The sequence below is a fragment of the Microcebus murinus genome, chromosome 8 (assembly GCF_040939455.1).
Source record: "Microcebus murinus isolate Inina chromosome 8, M.murinus_Inina_mat1.0, whole genome shotgun sequence".
In the NCBI taxonomy this organism is placed as follows: domain Eukaryota; kingdom Metazoa; phylum Chordata; class Mammalia; order Primates; family Cheirogaleidae; genus Microcebus; species Microcebus murinus.
Window position 1 is genome coordinate 27,259,007 of NC_134111.1, and position 18,998 is coordinate 27,278,004.

Below are 18,998 nucleotides of genomic sequence, written 5' to 3' on the forward strand. Positions count from 1 at the left end.
AATCGTGTAAATCTGACTTTACTTTTTGAAAATTGTATATCTCCCATACTTAAACTGAATTTTACAAGGCAAATGTACATCTCTTAAAGTATTATATAATACATTTATTCTCTGTATTGTATTCTCTCCTAGAAGATGGAGCCCTCTCTGACTTAGATGAAACTTATTTTCAATAGGCCCTTTCTTTGCTCAGTAAATATCTGTGTAATTAAGGAGACCCCTGATCACACTATGCTCCCATCTAGGATTTGCAAGAGACAAAGTTGCATCTAACTTTGCTGAGGTTTTCCTTGGATACTAAATTTCATATAATGTACGTGATTTTTTTTAGAACACTTTTTGTTTGTTCTCTTTTCATTCTTTCTCAAAGAAGTAGATGCCTGTAAACCCCCATTCCTCTCTTTGTTTCCTTTTTAATTTATTTTTTATTTTTGGTAGAGATGGGGTCTCACTATGTTGCCCAGTCTGGTCTCAAACTCTTGGCCTCAAGTGATCCTCCCTCCTGGGCCTCCAAAAGTACTAGGACTACAGGGATGAACCACTATGCCCACCCAGCCTGTTCCCTGTTTATATCATGTGGGATTCTATGAATTTGGAGTCCAACTTTTGCTCTGCCTCTCTACCATTACTAGTCTCTTAAAGATCACCTTTCTCAAAGAAAACCAACATTTCTATAAGACATGGACATCAAGACATAATGGTAAGTACAATTAAGACAATATAGGACATATAACTGAAAACTCAGGCTAATTTACAGCACTATTTTCAGTAGTTGGTAGGATATTTCCTATGAGCAGCTCTGGGAAATGGGAAATTTAGAAAAATGGGAAACACCAGCCATAGTATACTAGTTGGCTCCATAGTGTAAAATATTTACATACACATTATGTCACTAAGGAGCGGTAGCTGGTAACTATAGTAACAACCAAACCCCAAATTTCAATGGCATGAAACTAGGTTTTTTCCCTACTCATGCTGAATTTGAATTACAAAGTGGGTGGAGGCTCTTCTTCGTGTGGTCTTTGCTCTGGTACCCAGGATAAGAGAGCAGCCATCCTCCGGAAGTCTGTTTGCTGTGGCGGAGAGACAATGCCCATTGAGCATCATGCACTGGCTCTTAAAGCTTCCACATGTCACTTACATTCTCAGTTTATATATAAAGACAGTCACGTGGCCATCTCAGTTCCAAAGTAGTGCAATTCTACCTCTTCCTAGGAAGAGACTGGAAATATTTGCTAAACAATAAAAATACACCACATTCATAAGAAAGCAAAATAATTTTCAAAGATTTATTAAAATAGCAACTTTCCAACTTTGAGGGTCTATGTATAAGTAAAGCATGGAAGATGACGTTGTAATGTAAACATTAGCATTGTCTAGCTTAAAAAAAAAAACAAAAAACTTTGTTTCCATCCCATAGCCTCTTCAATAAAATTCCATCTCCATAGAAACTGGCACCTCCCTGTCATCTTTTTCGTCGCTACCCTCATACACAAATATTATCGTAAAATGCTGCTGAATGAAACTTCTCCAGCGGCTTCAGAATTTTGTCTGAAGAGCCAAAACTGAGGGGAATAGGCAATAGGTGGCCCCATGTTTCATAGAAGGACGTGCTCCTCCCACCGTACCCAGCTGTTGTGAGATGAAGACTGGACTGTGTTTGAGTGTGTTGAGTGAGTGGCGAGCTGTAGGCATAATGGGAGAGTGTTTTGAATTATTTTCTCCCTCTCCTTCCAAGCCTACTGAGCAGGATGATAAGAAAATTGCTCGTAGACACTGGGGTGTCTATCAGAAAAGATGACTGGCATCTTCCTCTACAGGTGAAAGCTTATTGAGCTATAGGTGTTCTGTAGGCCAAGTGGTCCAGACAGCAACATAGAGGAAGGGAAGAAAGCTCTTAGGAGAGCTTCACGGAGTTGGTTTGGAGTTACACAAGCACAGGGACTGGTTCCTCCTCCCCTCGAGTGAGAATAACTGCACCATCTATGCCACTGAGGAAGAAGGCACAGTGACAGCAGGGGGGCAGCCTGAGCCACCTGTGCTCTGTGTGACGAGGGTGTGTGAGGATTCCCCAGATGAAGAGGAAGCCTTCAAGTCCTCCTGTGTCATGGGAACTGCAAGCCTAAGAAACTGTCGAGTGGACAGCCAGGGGCAGGAGATGACAGAGAGGGGAGGTCAGCCATGGACTGCATCGTCCTTCCCAGAAAGCCTCCTGGAAGCGGGGGCCTGCGAGGAGCCCATAAAAAGTGCAAGGCTCAGCACTTGGATGACCGCCCTCAGACTTTCCCCTCGCCTATCCCTGTGAGAGCCCAACAATGTTGAGACTCAAGGGAAACCCATAAATAGCAAAGAGAAAAGCAGAGGCAAAGAGGGAGTGAAAACACACACACACACACACACACACACACACACACACACACACCAAAAAAAAGGAGTAAACAAAGTAAACCATGTCCCCTTTCCCCATTGCAAGATTCAAGCCACAAGCCAAGATTCAGGTGGGGGAAGAGTAGGTACTTTAATTTGGATATGAAATTAACATTATGATCTACACTGGATTTTCAATACTGAAAGGAATCAGGGGTCTGTGGAATTTGACTTCAAAGGACAGGGAAAGGAAGAATCACAGAGTATATTAAATGGAGTGATTAATGGAAAAATTAAAAAAAAAATCCTTCCTATTGGGACCATTCTTGAAAACACTTGTCTATTTCTCATAGTATTCACTCTCCCACAATATTGGAAAAACACGGTGTTAGGCACAGGGGCTGAAGGGCCTGAGCTTGGCATGAATGGGGACTGGTCCAGCCCACAGCAAAAGAGTCCAGACCCTAGGAGTTCTTACAGACTTTGTCCATGCGAGGGACTAAAACCAAAAGCCTGGCAGGCAGTCCAGCTGAGGTGCCAATCCAAAGGGAGAGAGACAAAATGCAAGTAGAATGCAACAGATTGAGAAATTGGGAGCACCAGATGTTGCCCAGGTTTCAAAGAGAAGATGAGCAAATAGGCCATGCAGATATTTCTGGGTACTGTGGATTTTTGCAGGCACATTTTACAGGAGTCCAACAGCCTTATCTGTTAAGGTTGCTGACCCATCTTCAATACCACCTGGAAAACCCCCTTTCAATTTCTGGCATTAAAATTCTACCCATTCTTCTGGGACGGCTATAAAGCCACTACCTCTATAAAATATGCTTGCCTGCCTCTTTCCGTACTCCCTAGCAGGAAATCATCTCCCTGCGCCTGGACTCCAACAGCATGTTGATATTTACATTACATATAATTGTGTCCCTGCGTCTCCCATACTGGATGTGAAAATCAGGGGAGTTAGCAGTTATTTATACACAGGAAGTATTTAGGAAGTATTTGTTGGGTGAATATTGCTGTGAAAATAAATTCACAACTTAGAATAATTTTGAGCCTGATTTTTAAGTTGCAAAGGAAGTTGCAGATGAAGTCAACATCAGTAAGTGGTATTTATTAAGTAATCACATTTACATATTGATGTGATAAACATCACGCCATGTAAGTTAAATAAATTGTTCTCAACTCTCTGAGAGTAACTTACAACCTTACAATTTGGTGAGGTCCAGGAAAGGACTGACTAGAAATATGTGTGGACTGCTGTGAACTCAAGAAAATAATTTATAAGAGAAGCAGAACATATGACAGTGTCCAGCAATTAGGAAAACATAAGATGATCAATAATAATTAAATAATTTGGTAGGGTTAAACACAAGAAGAAATTATTGTTTTCTCTTTCTCTATTATTTTAATACTACAGATAGCATTGAACTTGCAGATAAGATGATCAATAATAATAAAATAATTTAGTAGGGTGAAACACAAGAAGAAATTATTATTTTCTCTTTCTCTATTATTTTAACACTACAGACAGCATTGAACTTGCAGGCAGAAGACATACCAGTCTTTTTCATGTCCTAATCTTGTTCTTTCAGATAAATGTTGAATTTAGGCAAATCACTTCACTTTCTTGAGTTTCCTTTTTTCCCCTGTAAAATAAGAGTACTGAATTAGATGAGTGGGTTTCAAATTTTTTTAATCAGTAAACATTTTTCCACAGAGTCATGTGCAGAATTGTGGTATAAAAAGCATGCAGATCTATATTTTACAGTGGAAATTTTCTTACCTGAAGAGAGTAAAACGTACTTTTCAATGAATTTTCTCAGTTAATGTTAAAAAACAAAACAAGGAAGAGATTAAGGCAATTGTAATTCCTGGGTGGAAAGGTATAGAATCTGAGGCACAGAAAGTTTAGAGACGTGAGTTGGCCCACTCACCATCTTGAATCTGCAAATATATCTACACTGCCCTGTACTCCAGGGTTCATTTTGCCTGCTGGAACTTCCTGAGAATTTTGTAAACTTTTATTTTCTCTTTAACTATGTGTATGTATAATGGTGAGATGGTAGGAACATAGTAGTGTTCTAAAATGGAAACATATATGCCTTATGAGTCTATCTGCATACTCAGGAATTCCTATAAACTATTAGAAGAGCAGCCAACATCTGTGGATAGATGCATGCTATAAAAGAGAATATGACTCAACTATCAAATATTCTTTAAAATTAAGACACTGATCTTGATAATTAGAGAAATTGAAGTGACATCCCAGCTTACACTGAAAGGATGTACCTTCCACTTATACTGGAAAGTAATAAGATTGCATATCTCTTCATGCTCCAAAATGTTTATTCCACTAGTTTATTTCCACTGGATAACCACTTATCTGGTTATCCAAAAGAAAAGGCGAAAAAATATGAGAGGTCTGATTTGAAAAGATGGCTTCATGCCTCCATTTACTCAGAATCTCAGGCTGGAAATTTTAAAATCTTTAAGAGCAGAAGAGTGACTGTGGGCATCAATATACTTTCCCCAAAGTAACCATTTGGAAAATCCTCAGTTTTGATCAACTAACACCAAAAACCATGCTCCTTCCTGCACATTCTTTTTGAAATAGGACATACCCGAGCTTTATGAAACCGAGCACAGAAGAATAATGCTTGTTCTCAAGCCAATTGGAGGAGGGTGTTCAAGTCATCGCAGATATTGTTATAAACAGAAAAATAACATTGGCAGCATCGTTTCATCTTTGTGCCAAGGGTGAAATTAATGTCATATGCTTGCCCCGATGGATCACTGGAAGTAAGTTTCTACAAAACATGTTTAAAAGCAATGATGTCCTCTTCCCCTTCTCACAAGTCAAGGGGTCCTCATAAACACTACTGGTTCCTTGAGATTTGGGAAGAGAAGAAGAGGTTAGGAAGTTAAAAAATTTGTTTGATTTAGAGACTTTTTTTTTTTCCTAGAAAAACAGACACAAACACAAAACCCTCCAAAGGTATCAATATTTTCGGCTGTCAAAACCCACCTCTATTCTCCCAGTCTCACGGACCTTCCATGATCAAATGCATTCCTGCAGATGCAGGTCCTCGGAGATTGGCCGGATCCAACTCTGGGAAATGCCTACCATTCTCAGCCTGGGTCACTGTACATTCATTATGTTCTTCATAAAACTTTGTCTGTTTGTGGCTTGTTTCTTTGTTGCAGAGATTAGAACCAAGTGAACATGGATACTTTAACAGGTTATCCATCTTCACCTTGACCTTGCACCTTACCAGCTCACCCCAAGTCAAATAAAAGAGGTGCAGTGTGTTCGCAGGTTGGATCAGCAAAGGCGAAGGACGCATATGCTGTGCGTTGTTTGCACACACGCTTTTGATTTGGGGTTTGCTTCCTGGGCCAGGCAGAAGCCAAATTTGGATGAGGAATCAGTCCTACTTTTACTCGAGAAAGCATGAGAAAAGAGAGGTGCTACATAGCTTTATTGAAGTATTGAGGCCTTCAAAGGGAGAATGTGTGATTGGGAATTTGTTAGAACCAGTGCCACTCACTCAAAAGCAAGATTTTTTGGTGATTCGTTACCAAGTTAGATAGAAGGAGTGTTCTTCTGAGAGGCTTTGGATATTTGTTTAGTTGAAAACTATTTCAACCTGAATTTGAAAAACCACTTTACTTTTAGCTGCGATATCTGTAGACTGATGAATAGCATGACTGGCCATTGCATGTTACTTCTCCAATAAGCATTAAAGTAAGACTTTTTCTTTGCTTTTTTGAGGCAGTTCATTATCTAATTCTAAAGTTGGAAAAAATATGATATTGATGTCATAAAGGTTTTCATTTTTTAAGTTTAATTGGTCACATCGTGACAAAGCTAGTCTTGGGGAAAAGGTACCGAATATCTACCTTGGCAGTCAATGACAGCCAGGACTGATAACCAAACTTCTTTAAAATGGCCCTCCATAAACACTGGCAGAGATTAGGATGTTGTTGGAGTTGGAGGGATATCACTGGAGGCTTTGGGAGTTTCTTCTGAAGTCTTTCTGAATTAGCAGCTAATGGGGCGCTTTCTTTGATAGTGCTATTATAATTAAATGCAGCTGGATGAAAATCAACCACAAAGGGAACTCGTTTGTTTATCATTACTTCTGACTTTGTCAGCAGATGTTTTCGAAGCACCATAGTAGCCAGTTTAATTTGTCTCTGTGTAATGTGAAGCAGGTAAACTTTGATTAATAAACTGACAAGTACATTCCTTAATTTCTTTTCTGAAGTTTCCTTCTGTGACTCTCATATAGCACATATGTCAAATCCGGAAAGCACACGGATAAACATTCAGTTTCTTTTTATATATGTCAGGCCAGCTGAAATGGAGGTGTCAGTCGGCGGTGAGCTGGCTTGTCAAATGTTCATCTCGAAAGCTGCCGTAGTATTATCGCATGTAAGTAGGCTAGTGAAAAAGATAAACACATATGGCATATAAGTCCCAGGCTATAGAACGACAGCTCTCTAAGTTGTAATCACTATTGGCTTTCCATAAGGGACTCAATAATTTTCAGTAAATTGGATCCTTTATGAGTTTAAACATTAATTCAGCTATTTAAAAAGTGTAATTTTGACATATCCTTTGCTTATAATAAATGCCTCCTCCACTTCTTAACAGGCAGACTTCCTCACCACCCACTTTGTTCAACACGCTCCTACTCCCGCATCTTCATTCAGACTGCCCTCTCTACCTGTCTGTCTTTCCAATATTCCACCGTGCACCTCTTCCGTCATTTAAAGAACTCGGGAAAATTACACCCCTCCCTCCAAGAGTGTTTCCCACGATACCTGGAAGGAATGTGTTGTTGTTGTTTTGAATTGGCTCGACACAGTTTACACGGCAACCACAATTCACATTGCATCCATCAATAATAGAACAAAGTCCCATGTCCTGCGATTCTTTGTACTTAAAAAAATAAATGATCAATAGTATTTGCTCAAGACAAGGTTGCATGTGTGTCTGTATGTCCTTTTATTTCTGTGTCTATGTCTATGTTGCTCATTTCACATTGCAACGTCTACATGTTTTCAAATGCCCTAACACCCTGCACGGTGCTGAGTACTTCCTATGTACTCGAAACTCAGGTTCTGATGCTTAGATTTCGATTTCTGATGCTCTCACATCAGCTATTTACTCAGTTATTTAGTACTCGTGCAAGTTTCTTTCTCGAGCTGTGTGTTGGAATGTGCATATGTACATTTGTGCTCGTGTTCTCACCTGTTTGCTGTTCACAATTCAGTCAGGCTTAAGTTGGCAAAAGACATGGAAAACCTACAGTGAACACTGATGGTCTCTGTAGATAAGCACAGGGAAATGTAATCTCTGGCACCATCCTACTTCCTCTTCTGTAAAGCTCCAATTTTTTTTTTTTTTTTAAGTGTTGTTCATGCAGGCAGGGCGGGACAGAAGACAAGTAGGAGCTCTGCGATTTCCCAGTGCTGCTCCTTCTAGCTCCCCGAGCCTCCTCTTCCTTGTCTGTAAAATTAGGGACAATAATACCACCTTTTGAGGATTCGAGAGAACACATGTAAAGATCCTGGCACATAATAGGTTCACCACATATGTCAGCCAATATTATTAAAAATAAGTAATATGCTATTTCAGTAGAAAAGAAAAAAGGTAAAAATTGGTCACCTTCCTATGGAACAGTACAAGTGGCCCCTGCATTGGTCTTCATGGATGATGTCTGCAGTATGTATTAAGACACTAGTTTAAATGTTATTACCTGCCAAACTAACTTAAAATGTCAAACTGAACTAAAAAGTGATTGAAATTCATTAACATCTATAGAGTGTTTCTTGTAAAAAAGAGAGCACCTACCTGTGAGCAGCAATCCACTACCAATTGTCATTTGATTAAAAAGAATCCATCTCTAGCGGATACTCTTCTAATTGGGGGACTATTCAAGGAAGCTTCATTAAATGCCCACTCTCTGAAAAAAATATTTTGAAATAATTGTCCATATTAGAAGTCTCAGGATAATTAGTTAAATCACAATCTTAGGTTGGTATGTAGTGAAGACCAAACGTATGCTGGTACCTTTATGTTACTTTACAGTATTTGAGAATTGTCCCTGGACTTTTTTTTTTTTTTTTTAGCCTTTTAAGCTTTTTCTCTAATGGGAATCTCTCTTTACTTTCCTCCTTTTGGGGTGAAGAGAGCAGGGCAAGAGTCACAATGTTTTAATAGAACTGCAGATTAGCTAATTTTGAAAAATTCTTGTTAAGATGATTGCCCTTGAGGAAAATCCTTCATGTGTGAGTAACTATTCTTATTATTTCACCTACTTTACTGGAGAATAGAATTACCTGAAAACATTTCAAAGGAGCTTTGAAGAAGAGGTGTGGCTGACAAACAGTGCAACGTGTGCTTTCTCGGTAAGTCTGCATGATGATGGGTCAGGGAATTAAGCAGAGTGGCCATTCCGGGTGATCCTTCTGTATTCCAATTTGTCCCTTAAGATGACCAAATTCACAGAGTAAATAAAATACAACGTATCTTAGTATCCTCTTTATAAGATGTGGAGTGAGGGGTCCACAGGGTAGTGTCCTTCTCATGACAATAGCTGAGATTAAGTCACGTGTCTCTTTCATGGACATCTATTGTGTTAGGGTGTAGGCTTACTCCGAAATCTAGGAAAATCCTGAAAATATTCCCGGTGGTTTGCCATGTTCATTTGGCTTGGATGAGTAAAAATGAGACGTTAAGTTGTCCAGTAAATTGTGGATATGATTGCTTAAATAATGCTATTTGAGCAGTTGAAGATAAAATAGCATTATTTAAGCAAGATGCCTGCTTCACCATCACTGGATAGCTCCACATCTGAGGGATGTGGTGAGCATTGTGGAGGGGAAGGGCATGCCTCTAACCCTTGCTAGGGAGAGGCAAAGATAGAAAATGCAACCAAAATGTTTGTACTCTCATATTTTCTTGAAATTAAAAAAAAAAAAGAAGAAGAAGAAGAAATATTGCAGTTTCAGAGACTGTGTCATTTTTGTGGTGTTAGTTGAGTTGCTCAGAGTGATGTTCCTTTGAATGTGCTTAGAGAGGCTTTGCATATAAAAGAAGAGGGATATCTAAAAACACTGTTGTAATAAGAGCTGAGGCCAGGTCTACAGTAGATCTCAAGAATCTTGGGAAAAGCCATATGGTGTTTGCATTTAAGAAGAAGTTCTTCTACCAGAAAGTGGGTGTCTGATGTCGATGGGGTTTATTGTGATGTCTAGAATATGAGGGGGGGTCAATGGGTGTGAGTCAAGGAGAATCAGGGTGAGATGGACATCAGGGGAAGAAGCCAGGAGTCTGTGGTGATAGGGGTTCTGTTGAAGTCACTTATTCAAACCAGGTGACTATGGCTGCAGGATGCTGCTGGAATGTGTACAACTTGTTCTTTGTGTTCAAGAGAGAGAGAGAGAAAAAAAAATGTGTCCAAACATAAGAAGACCGATATACCACAAAACATATGTGAGTAGTGCCAATGGTAATACTTCTGGTGATATGTGGTGTCTGCTTTTATAATACATTTCCAGAAGCTCTGACTCTGACTTCAGGTCTAGCAGCTTATATTTTAAGTTGTTTCTGGGCCTTCATCCTCTTCCATGAAGCCTGCAGCACTCCGGAGACTCAGGCTGGTGTGAACTTGGCAGTGACCTTGTTGATGCCTGACAATCCCACCTCTCTGCCGGTGACTGATGTCAAAGGACGGACCCTCCTAAGAATTGCATCCCCTCTTGCAATTAAAGGGAGAGAGGGAGCTAATTTGAAGGATTGCTTCCTAGACTTTCATGTATTTCTGATTTTTATCCAGCATCTTTTGTGGAAAGTTTCATAGCAAAAGTCTGCAAAAGCAAATAGAACAGATGATGGAAACTGATGACTAAAGTCAGCTGCTCCCTAAAAGCTTCAATAAAGTCAGCATGGTAACTGGATAATCCATTCTGTTTTGGGCTGGGTCTATTTTTCTTCTATCTGAATTGTCACTGGTTGTCTCTTATTTATCCTGCAGTGAACTGTTGACAACGTGTGTGTGTGTGTGTGTGTGTGTGTGTGTGTGTGTGTAGACATACGTGAAAAGTACTTGTCTTATGATATTTATCATTAAAGAGCTACCTTTGTTTCATGTTACAAGCATCACATTGATGATTTGAATAATAAAGCTGACTGGCTTACTTACAGAAGGTTGCTTCCATAATGGAGCCAATTTATGTACTGAGGTTCTCGTTTTCTTTATTAGATAATTGGACAAAATGCTAAGAAACTGCTACTAATTGAGCATTCATTCCAGCTTTTGTCTGTATTGAGGCTGGGCAGGTTTTCTGATGTTTGCAAAAGAATTAAATATCCACCAAACCTTGCAACAGCTTTTCTCATCTCAATATGTTTTCATTAACTTTAACTGAGTCCCTGGGCTTAAATGTGGTTTATCCCAGAATTTTAACACTCACCTTTTATAAGAATCACATATTGGAGGATGTTTTCATTTTAGGAAAAAAGTGTGATCAAAGACAGGTCATATGTTTCCTGCTTTGAGGCAGCAGGGGCAAATGGGCAAGGTTCAGATCAAATGTTTTTGCTAGCATGACATTCAATAGGTAACAGTTGCCCTGAAGCAGGGCATGAAAGAGTTAGGGGAAAGAATAATAGAAACTGAAAAACCTTTGAAAATCCATATAATATTAGGTATTTTGAGAATCAGAAGTTGAAGAAATTTCATTTATAGGAACGCAGATTCAGGCATAAAATATGCTATTTCAATAGACCTCCTCCTCCTTTCCCCTCCTGCTGCTGCTGCTGCTGCTGCTATGGTTTGGGTCCAAAGGGAGCTGTCTCTGTGTTTTAGGATATCTCCCTTACAGGACTCTTTGCCTCCACTAAGTCTCCTACTTCAAGTCCACTTTTCCAAAGACTTTCAGGTTAATTTGCTTGAAGTACATTTCTGATCCCCTTACAGTTATGTAAAAAAACAAAAAACAAAACAAAACAAAACAAAAACTCACTAAATCTAACATAATAAAGCTCTCACTTGTCAGCATGGCATTATTTAACCTGTCCTACTTCAAAGGCTTGTTGGCTGGTATTCATCATGCATTCGTATTTCCACCACGCTGGAATCACTACTCACTCTTCTCTAGGAAACCTCTGTGTTTCCTCACCTCTGCAAATAGGCTCATTCTCTTCCTGAAACCTACACTCTCCTACTCTTTGCACTTTCACTAGCTGAAATTCTACCTACCTTTCAAGGCCTGCTGTGGGATGTGGCTTCTGAGATGTCCCCAGTAATCTTGCCTCTTGACATTCATGCCTTGTGTAATCCCCACCCTTTGAATCTTTGGGCTGTACCTACAGACTCAATTCTGAAGAACATAGTATGTCAAAAGGGATGGGATGTCACTCCTGACATGAGGTTGCATAAATACTGTGACCGAGATCTTATTCATTCTCACTTTCTTCCTTTTTTTTTTGCTCTGAGGGAAGCCAGCTGCCATGCTGGGAGCTATTCTATGGAAAGGCCCACATGGCAAGGAACTGAGGGAGCCTAGAAGCCAAAGGCCAATGAGGAGCTCAACAGCTTGGGAAGAACTGAATCCTACAAGCTGCTACATAAGGGACTTAGAAGCAGATCCTTCCCCAACAGAGCCTTCAGAAGAACTGCAGCCCAGGTGACCCCTTGATGGCAAGCCTGTGGGAGACCTTGAGGTAGAGACATCTAGCTAAATAGCACCTGAATGTGTGACAGAAATTGATAATATGACAAATGTTAAAGCCACTAAAACTTTGGTGTTATTTCTTATGCAATAATCAATGCCTAATATAGATTTTGGTGCCAGAAGTTTGGTTCGAACCTCCTGAAACTTTCTATAATTTCTACAGTAAGAACTAACATTTCTTATATTAGCTGAGAGTGTCAATATGTTCCTGTAATGCATTCTGTGTACTGGTATTTTGGCACATTTCAAATTTTGCATTCTTTTGTTTTCATTTGTAGTTGGCTTTTCTCTCTTATATAATTGCAATGTTCCTTTAGGTCAGGGCCTAGGCCGTATTAATCTTTGAACCTTTTGCTCCCAGAGTAGTTGACAGTAGATTTTTATGTAGTAGGTGCTCAATATATATTTGTTGAATTGCATTCAATGAATATATTTAGTCATGCTTCGATAACCCAAAGTTGGTAAATGAGAACAATTGGCCAATTCATGTCTAAAGATTTTACATCTCTTCACTTTTGTCAAGAATTAATGGGCACAAGCTCTAGTGGTTTCTTCAGGGACATCTTATCAAATATTTTATGATACTGAACATTATTTATTATTTGGAGAGGATGTGAATTACAGGAAACATGATTTGGATGACCTTCCTATGAATTTAAATATCTCCCCAGGTTAAAATTTGAAGAATGTTGGCTTTTGTTATTTGATAGCAACTATTGGCATTCCAGAATTCTGTGGGTGTTTTAGACATAAAGATGATAGCCACCTGAATAACATCACACATCCATTTCTCTTTGGGGGTTCTGCATTCTTTACTAACTGGTTCAGCATGAACATTGACTTGCTACCCTATGTAGTGACTTTTCCAAATGACTTTGGAAATTTGGTGCTGCCATGCTCTAGAAAGAGTGTTGGTTTTGAATTGAGGCAGAGCTGGTTTAAATTTTGGATGAGCAACTTATTTGGTCTACACTTAAAGTTACTTAATCTGAGTATTTCACATATGTTTAATGGTACAACAGACCTGAGACCATGGGTTTTGAGGAGTAATTGAGATTTTATATATACATATGTGCGTGTGTGTGTATGGCTTGTATGTCATATACCATATGACAATTAGAAATTATTAAGTAAATGATAGCTTAATACCAGACTATCTAGTTAATAATATCAAACCATTCTCTCCATGTCAGTCCTCCTCCTCGCTTTTGGTTAAGCTGACCCATAGACTGAGGAAAATTTCATCGTATCTGTGATTTTATAAAATCATCATTATTGTGAATGTATTTAATCCCTTCCTTTGGTCATTATTTCAATAAATATTATTGAATCCCTATCAGAATGAAGAGACTCAGTATTATCATATCTCTGAATTCCTGGTGCATTTAATTACTTGAAACAATCACTTGATATGTGCCATCTACTAGCCTGTACTGTCAAATGTCACTTAATGTAGAGGAAGATTGGCTATAAGCAATCGCTTTGTAGTTATACAACCTTGATGCAATTTCCTGCTTCTTCCCTTATTAGCTGTGTGACCTTGGGTGAGTTGCTTAATTTGGTTAATTTTCAGTTTCCTCAACTATAAAATGGGAGAATAATGGTAGCCCATGGGGCTGCTGTATTGGTTAAATATGATAATATGATGACCCCTATAACACATTGTCTGGCATAGAGTGTTCAACAAAATTTAGTTATGATGTCATGTTTTAGTCTGAAACATCAGTTCTTGGCACGCCTATGGCTGAAGAATGACCAGACATGCCAAAGTTAGGCAAGCATGAGAATGAAGTTTATTGAGGAGAGAAAGATAGGATTCTAGAGCAAGAGCAAGATATAGGTTTACAGAGCATGATACAAATGTCACAGATGATGATTGGACCCATTGTTGCAGCAAAGGGAGAGCAAAAGGAAGGGCACAAAAAGGGCTTGGTTATGGTCTGTATCCTGTTTTATACTGCCTGGATTGGGACTTCCCTACTGGTTCAGAGGTCACCATGGAACCACTGTGATTGGACAGTTGGGATTCCCATTATCTGAGTCTTAACTACACATGCAGGTTGTTCCAGATCAATTTCCAGACTCTATGGTACTTGTGCTGCTTTGCCCATGGGCTAGAGAGTCCTCTGCATTCTTTTGCAGCTGTTGTGTTAAGTTGATTGGCAAATTTGTAGGATATTCCCTCCTCCCCAGGTGTGGCAGGAGATTAGGATGGAGCAGGACCAAGATGGGGGCAACAGCACCCATTTTCATCCCTAGGAGACCCCAAATCCCTCACTATCTACCCAACAATCATACAAGTATGGTATGCATATATCTTGTTTTGTAAGTTTCATATATCTAAGATATTTGAATGTGCACTGTAAATTGCAAAAATCTTTACAAGTGTGGGTGGTTATTTTTAATAGTCTCTAGGATGGGGATTTTTTTCAAATATATAGGTCTAAGACAAAAGCTGTGTAATCTATAGGCAATCAATGAAGGTTTACTGTTGCATATAATAATGTATGGATAAGACACCAAGTAGACCTCATTTAATGCTGAACAATGTGATCCTTAAGGTATGAGTCATCCAATAAAATGCTCAATTACCCTCTTGGCCAGTGAGCACTAGCATCTCATGGCATTTGCTTTCCTTTGTTTATTTCTTCATGGCCTCTCATTATGCCAATAACATCCATTTTTTCCACCTAAGATCTTTTGCTTTCCAGCAAAGAGTTTGATTCTTTTCTAAAGGACAAACAAACATGAGATTCTTTTTATTGTTAAAACACACACCAGATACAATAGAAGATTGGGGGTGGGGTAGCCTCAGATGGATGGAAGGAACACAGTGGAGGAATACTCACCTCCCATTAAAGGGACAGTAAAGTATGCTAAGATACTATAAAGACATCATTCCATAGACCCTTGTTGCATGTTGGTTTTAGATGTGGCAGCCACGCACATTTTAGATCTCCCACAGAGAACCTACTGTCTGGAGCAGAGTGGACTGACAGCCCCTGCTGGCCCCCCTGTGAACTCCCAGGCCATTATGCTTTGCCTGACTGCTCCTTAAATGGCTTCACATGGTGAGGGGACTAGTGTCAGCCTGTCCCTGTGAGACTCATGACTCCTCCCTTTGGCCTGGCTGAGAATTTCTCAGAACTGTGCCATAGTCTGGGGTCCTTCCTACCCAAATCTTCCTTTCCTCTATCTTTTCACAGGTATCAGACCAGACTTGTGATCTGAAAGCTCTTTCTGCCCAATCCCATTCCCTTCCCTTTGGCCACAGAAAAAGTTTAACTCCCCAAATCTTGCATGCCAAATCCTGGCTGAGCATCTGCTTCTCAAAAAGTCTGGGCCAACACACTTGGTGAAATGTTACCATATTGGAAATACAGTTCCATTCCGCAGAGATGCCGTACTAGCCTAATGTGGGGCTATTTCACTCCATATCCTCATGTCCAGGAATCTGCCCTTGCACTGAAAAGAATATGCCTCTTGTCTCTGTCATGGAAGAACCTGTAAATTTACAGAGGAACAAAGACAAACTTTTCAAATTCCTTAGTACGGTCATCTATCCCTTTCATCTCCTCAATTCAGACTTATAATTTGTTCATTCATATATGCATAGTAATATGACTATGTGTTTGTGTATATTAATTCTCTAATTAGCCTGTAATCTCTTTGAAGGCAGTAACTGTATTCAATTTACATCAATGTTTGTGCTTTCACCTCTAACATTAAATGTCTTCAATATAATACAAGTAATATGTACAAAATGAACAATTCCACAATAGATCCAAAAAATATCTTTCAACATTCAGACCTGGGTTCAAATTCCCAGCTGTGCTGTTGCATCCTATTTGTGTCATCTTGGCCATGTTACTTTTACCTTTTTGAGGCTCGGTTTCCTTATCTGTACAATGAGTTTTGTGAGGATGAAATGAAAAAAGAGTAGTGAATATAGCCTTTTGTGCACAGTTAACCATATATATATGGTATCAAGGGTTAATAAACTTCATAGAAAATTAATGTTAACTATTTCTGTACATTGCAAGTTCCCTCATAAGTATATTTAACAACAGTGCATACTTTACCAAATATACATTTATTTATATAACTTTGTATAATTACAACTTTGAAGGACATTAAATTAACCTTTATACTGGACTCTGCCCTCCAGGTACTTAATTTATATTTATTATCCTACTAAATTAATATTAAGAGGAAATAGAATGGTCTTGAATTACTGCAAAATATGAGCAAGATATAAGAAACTCAATTCAAACTCAGTTGAGTTTCAATAATATACACATACATCTTTATGTATTCTTGCTTATCTTAACAGTCTTTAAAGGGTTGGGATATCCTGAGTGAAGAGCTCACAGCAATTTGCCCAAGGTCTATTCTGTGACTGTTGTGAAACAGGAGGCAAGGATTTTCCTTGGCTTACCTATCCCCTTATCTTATCTTCTCAAGGTTGGGCTTCTCTGCCTTCCAAGGTTATAACTGGCTGATCTCAGTAAGTTATCCATGTTGATATGTTAAAGGATAAGATCGAAGGCAGTTCCCAAGGCCTTTCTTCTCTTTCAGGGTAACATACTATTTAACAGTGACCTCCAGAAGACAAGGACCTTGCTTTTTAATTTTTTAACCAAAATATCCTACGTGGTAAGAATTTTAGGTTATGTAAGAGGAAACCAGTGGGAAATGTCTTTTGGGTGTGTGACTACTTTTGTTAGCCCTGAATCATAGCAGAAGCAGTCACCTCCAGTAGTCACAACAGAGTGAGCCTGTAGTTTTCACCCTGATGGTATCAGAGCATTTAACATTGCTTGGAAACATATCCTAACTTCTACAGAATCTGGGGTTTTTTGATAACCGGATCAAAAGGCATGTGTGATTTCTGCAAAATATCTAGTCCTCTATTCTGCGACAGTGTAAACATGTTCTTCCTAAGTACCTGTAATCTTTTACTTCTGATTCTATATAAGCCCGAATTATCAAAGAATTAATTAAGATGTCCATGGTCGATAAGGCATAGTACGGGAGATTTTGATTTAAGGGGTATTAAACCCACTACGTAAACTTTTTGACATCTGAGGAAAACAGCAGCCCAAGAGAAGATGTTTTGGTGTGTTCCCTGCATGGACAGAGGATAAACCTTTAAACCATCGCAAACAGAAATGATGACCTTCTTTCTTAACACGTAGTTTTTAAAAAAGACTATTAACAAAATTCTTTGTTCGCTAACCCAAATGCTCTATGCTATAGTTCAAGAGCATTTTTCTTGTTTCAATACATTTTAAAGTACTTTTGATTTACAGCAGAAGGCATTTTCATGATCTTTTCCCAGCTGCTTTTAATTTGCTACTAGAATCTCTCTGCCTTCCACTGATCAAATTCCTCTCCTAGAGAGCTACTTTCCTTTGCCTCACCTCATAACCCTAGATTAACTTCTAGCTTTACTTTCTGACTAATATAGGAACGTTCATATGTATATACTTGATAATTCTAACCATTATGCCCAAGCAAGCATCAAACCTTGATGATATTAGCTACTAAATTTTTTTAAATTGTGTCCATATTTCTCCATCAGGAAAGCCACCACCTTAGAACACACCTCTGTCACTCTTACCCAGAACAATGGGGTCTCTGAGCTTTTGTTTTTCAGTACCTTCATTGGTAAATATTTTTGAGACTTTACCTCCAGTTCACATCATTTATAAATGAACTGATGTATTAATTGATTATGTACATTATAAAATGGTTGGCAAAAGTTGAGAAGTTTTGAAAGATGATATAAAAAATAATCAGAAATAGGAGGTCAATTCCTTTTTTTTAGAAATACAAGTGAATTGTCTTTTATTTGCCTTGGGAGAAATACATCCTATACACCCTTTTTGGAGATCACTGTCCTCAGATATGGCAATAGTATTTTAACTCATGTCCTTGCCTTTTAATTTGTTCACTTAAATTCATCTGAACTTAGCTGCCATGATGATCTATACGAAATGTGTACTTGGTTCTGCCACTTCCCTGCGTAATAAAGTGATTCAGGGTGGCCTCTCCCAGCATGAAGTCTCAGCCCTCCTATACAAAGCTTTTCATACTCCTCCTTCCCTTAGCTGCCTTTCCATTATTTCTTGCCTCAAACATCCTATTTTAATAATACAAAATAGCTCGTAGTTTGTGTACATACCTGCTTTTGCGTCATTAGGTGCCTTTGCTTATTCTGTTCCTTTTACATGGAGTGACACTGCTAATCTTCTTGATTCACCACTCAATGCCTAGTCTTTCAAAAGCCATGTTAAGCATTTCCCTCTCTAAGAATCTTTCCCAAGGTTATTTTAAACACTATCTATTATAGGAATGGAGAAAGGACCTATGAGGTTAAACAAGGCCTAGTATAAATGTTAGCAACCGAAAGGAGAAAAGGAAAATCATAAAAAATAAAATAAATAAATATTTACCTAAATTCTTAAAGAATATAACATGTCATTATGTCAATTAACTGCAACTTCAAATTAACTTAAATGTTATGTAGTTATACATAAATTATAGTCAGTTGTGATGTGTGGCAGCCTTTTAATGTACAATGGTAGCCTTTGCTATGACAAAGGTTGGGATGTCCAAAAGCAGGGAGTGCCTCGAGCCTACTGATATCATAAAATGCCCCTGTCTTTTGTGTTACCAAATGGCTCTGTGCAAACCTTTCTCAGATCACTGAGCCTTTATAGTAGAATATTCTCATATATCTCTTTCACTTTCTCTGAATATAGAAATGATAATTTTGGAACAAAAGGACCAGATACCAGGATTTATTTTGCTCACTAGTGTCTTATAAAACAAAATTCTTAGCATTCAAAATTTAAAATAAAAAATCAATAAGACCAGCT